Source organism: Peromyscus eremicus, chromosome 1 (assembly GCF_949786415.1).
Source record: "Peromyscus eremicus chromosome 1, PerEre_H2_v1, whole genome shotgun sequence".
In the NCBI taxonomy this organism is placed as follows: domain Eukaryota; kingdom Metazoa; phylum Chordata; class Mammalia; order Rodentia; family Cricetidae; genus Peromyscus; species Peromyscus eremicus.
Window position 1 is genome coordinate 49,494,260 of NC_081416.1, and position 4,478 is coordinate 49,498,737.

At 46.0% G+C, this 4,478-nt stretch overlaps 1 non-coding gene across 1 annotated transcript; it reads right to left on the reverse strand.

Moving 5' to 3' along the window:
* Positions 1-2,830: 2,830 nt before the first annotated feature.
* Positions 2,831-2,903, reverse strand: Trnaf-gaa (transfer RNA phenylalanine (anticodon GAA)). The gene has a single exon. It is a non-coding gene; the product is annotated as a tRNA-Phe (tRNA).
* Between the last annotated feature and the right edge of the window lie 1,575 nt (positions 2,904-4,478).

Below are 4,478 nucleotides of genomic sequence, written 5' to 3' on the forward strand. Positions count from 1 at the left end.
ACCTGTAGGGGCTCAAACTTTCTCAGTCGCTGGGCGGTGGTGGCACACACCTTTAATCCCAGCACTCGGGAGGCAGAGACAGGCAGATCTCTGTGAGTTCGAGGCCAGCCTGGTCTACAGAATGAGATCCAGGATATGCACAGAGAAACCCTGTCTTGGAGAGAAAAAAAAAAAAAAAAGACTTTCTCAGTCGCCCGGCTAGGAGCTACCTGGTGCTGACAGACCTGGGCTACCCTCGACCTTGGTCAGAGAAGCTTCTTTTTGCAATGGACAGCAGCCGATGCACAGCTGGTCACAAAGGTGAGAATAAGAGACTGTGACTCCTCAGCTAAACAGGACAGCTACAACAACCCTACCACCAACACTCAGAGAACATTGCAAAAGAGGAGACAGAAAGAATGTAAGAGTTGCAGGGTGAGGAGGCGTGCTGTGGAATGCTGTCTTTTGAACCTGGCCTGGCTATCAAATTCATGAATTCACTGCAGCTGTGGTTACCTACTCACAGCCTGCACAAAATCAAGCCAGCCCAAATCCCTGGATAGATAGGTGATGGTCAGCAGGCCCTACACCATACTGAAGCTGTTGGCGGTGGGATCGTTGCTGGAGGAGACAGCATCAAACTTCGCTGAGGATGTGACCACTGGGAAGTTTCCCATGCTCCAACGCATGGCCCCCACACCCACGCACTAACCCACTGGCCTATGTGGGGAAGAAAAAGACAGGAAGAAAAGAAAGAAAGAAGTGAAAAGGTGGGAGAGATGTGCTAGAGGGATATGAATGGACTTGGAGGGAGAATGCAGGGGGGGGGGATAGATATGATTATATTTCATTGTATGCATATATGATTTCCTCAAAAATTAAAAAAAAATGTAACCTGTAGGGCAGGCTGACAGACTAAATATCTCTGAGAACTTTGATGTGATGAAGAGGTCTCAATTCCAAACAAACACAGCAGGGCAGTCAGCCAGAGAGTCAGGCAGGTATTCTATGTCCAAGATTTTAGAATTCCTTTCTCATTAGAAATTCATCTTTGCTCTTAAGGGCTTCAAATGATTGCATGGAGCAAACCACATTATGGAGAAAAATTGGCCTTGCTCAAAGTCTGCTGATTTGAATATTACTTATAGTCTTTAAAAAAAATGGTTACATTTATTTATCTATGTATTGGGGGGAGGCGTGCTCACTGGGAAGGTCAAAGGACAGTTTTCGGGAATCAGTTCTCTCCTTCCACCAAGTGGATCCTGGGAAATGAATTCAGATCATCAAGCTTGGCCATAACTACCTTTACACTCTCTCTCTCTCTCTCTCTCTCTCTCTCTCTCTCTCTCTCTCTCTCTCTCTCTCTCTCTCTCTCTCTCTCTCTTTCTCTCTCCAATAACATCTAGATTGGTGTTCAGCCAGACAAACCAAATAACCAAGCACTGTTGTCCGACTTGACACGTAAAAATTACTCACAGCTCATGTGACATCCATCGTTCAAAGTTTGAACTGTCCAGTTTATTAGATGGCCATTTCGGTTTGTTCTGGTCATCATTGGAGTTTGACGAGTCTCTGACCAAAAAAAATCTTTCCTCCCAGGAACCTAATGATTTGGTGGATGAAGCCCCGTATCATCTAGCCTCTTGGCGATTAAGGGAAGGAGAAGCACAAGAGTCGGCTTGCAGAAAGCTGCTGGGTTTACTGCTGTGGGAACTGCTGTTGTTCTTACCATAGTGCGTGTTCTCAGAATGCGAGACTTGGGTCTTTTCTGCCCGTGGTTCAGCCTGGCACCTGGCTTCATAGAAGGCTCTGTTTACTCCCTGAGCATTGCTCCATTGCGTTCTCTCGTGGCTGACTCACCACCCTAGAACGTTTCTGGGTTTGTTTGTTGTTTTGTATTAGAATCCAGTCCAAAGCCTTCGGAATCTCTTGTTTTCCACCACAGTTCTTCTGGTCAGCTTCTGGAGGCCTAGACACATGTGGGGTATGTGGGGAGGGGGATGAAGCGGGGTATTTGGAGGTGTGAATCAGTCAGCTCAACGATGCAGATATGCCTGTAAAAACTGTGAAGCGGTGAGGCTCAGTATCGTTCTCTCTCTTAAATTCAGTTGAGTGATTGGAGTCTGGGTACCTTTGCTGGGTGGGACTCAAGGTGAATGAGCATTGAAGTCGGAGGGCAGGAGGCTGTGTAATAGTGGTTTTCAATGTAGCAAATGAAAATACAGGCATTTAGTTACACCGGAATTCCACGGAAACAACGACATTTGCTTTATATGTTCCCTGCAAAATTTGGGACAATGATTATTCTAAAGGGTTATGTCTCTGAAGTTCACATTTGTTTAGGTGTGCTGTATTTGGCCTGATAACGCTAGTGTAGGCCGAAACCGGACAAGGATTCCTTCATTCCCCCAAAACCGGACAAGGATTCCTTCATTCCCCCGCACTCCATCCACCGGCAGTCTGCGGATCCTAGTTATTGTCACCCCACATGGACAAACCCTGTGAGCCACACTCTTTCCAGAAGGGGCCAGGCAAGCAGAGACCTGGGCTTCAGAACCCTCGGGCTGTAGGATCCAGCTCAGCCACACCCCATGCCCAGCCTGAGCCGGAGCCCCAAATCTCGAAGCTGGCAGGCACCATATAGGAAACCCGAAAGAAAGGTGAGGTCATCAGGAAGTGAGCTGTGCTCAGTAGAGTACCAGTCAGGGTACACTAACTCTATACTACTCAAAAATGACGGCAGGAACACATAATGAGGAAGAGACACAAGATGACATCAGCGAGTACAGTAATTACTATAAAGATCCGGCTGAACGTCAGTGGCAGTCCAGGTAGTGCTGTATAAAATCACTGCCGAAACCCGGGATTGAACCAGGGACCTTTAGATCTTCAGTCTAACGCTCTCCCAACTGAGCTATTTCGGCCACGCTTGTGAGTGCCTTTTAACCTGTATAATTATAATGAGGAAATATTGTTTCATGGTACTACGTCAGGTAAGTTTGGCTAAAGACTAGGTCTTCACAAATGTTACAAAGGTGCCAGGCGGTGGTGGCGCACGCCTTTAATCCCAGCACTCGGGAGGCAGAGCCAGGCGGATCTCTGTGAGTTCGAGGCCAGCCTGGGCTACCAAGTGAGTTCCAGGAGAGGCACAAAGCTACACAGAGAAACCCTGTCTCGAAAAACCAAAAAAAAAAAAAAAAAAATGTTACAAAGGCGCAAGGAGCTTGTTTACTACCTGGGATCGATTACATTTCAAGCGATTTTTTTTTTTAATTGTCATGCAATTTGCTTCTCTGCATTAAAAATACTTAATGATTTGTTGTTGTGGTTGTAGTTGTTTTGAGACAGGATTTCTCTGTGGAGCCCTGGCTGTCCTGGAACTCACTCTTTGGACCAGGCTAGCCTGAAACTCAGAGATCCGCCTGCTTAATGATTTTTTTTTTCCAGTTAAATTCAAAGAATATTTTAAAGTAATGAGGATTGAACCTAGGGCCTCATGCATGCTAGGCAATCCAATTCATGAATTTTTGAGATGGTAATTCATGATAGTTACAATTGCATGCTTTATTAATGCACAGCATTGATTGTGTGGGTACAACACAAATTAAGGATCACTCATCCCCCAGATTTCATGATGTAAAACAGCATTGCAATGATTATATACACATATACTAATATTTGGAGGGAAGCAATTTTTTTTTCTTTATTAAGAAATTTTCTACCCACTCCACATACCACCCACAGATTCCCCCCTCCTCCCTCCTCCCACCCCCCCAGCCCTCTCTCCCAAGCCATCCGGCATCCCCACATCCCCCAAATCAAGGTCTCCCATGGGGAATCAGCAGAACCCGGCACACTGAGCCTAGGCAGGTCCAAGGCCCTGAGGGAAGGAAATTTTATAAGGTCAAGATATAACCTTTATTTTATTTTAGTTTTGTTTTTCGAGCGTCAAAGTTACATTTTAAGTTTTAATTAATATGCCTAAGAGATCCATGAAACAAAAACGCCTTTGATCTGCAAGCCCCTTGTCTAAGAACAGATCATTCCTGAAGGCTGGAGGCTATTGTTTTTGTTGTTGTTGTTTTGGTTTTTCCGAGAGAGGAGCTTGTTCTGTAGACCAGGCTGGCCTCGAACTCACAGAGATCCTCCTGGCTCTGCCTCCCGGGATTAAAGGCGTTCACCACCGTGCCTGGTCTGCTGGAGGATGTTGTTTATGGGAGATGACAAGCCACATGTTTTCACTCCCCTAAACAAGTTTGTTTGACCCATCTGCACTGATGTACTTGATCCCATGTGAGCGGGAGTTTCACAGGCAGAAAATACATCAGATGTACACTTGCTGCTGATTGGAGGTAGGCTAGAGGTACATCGGGATGTATGTTTGCCCCTGGTGGTTTTCCTTCTTAAACCACTACAAACCGTGATTCTGGGCCATTTCCCAGGAACCTGGGTATGGACCTGGCCAGAGCCCACCCACCTGGCCAGTATTTAATTAAAGC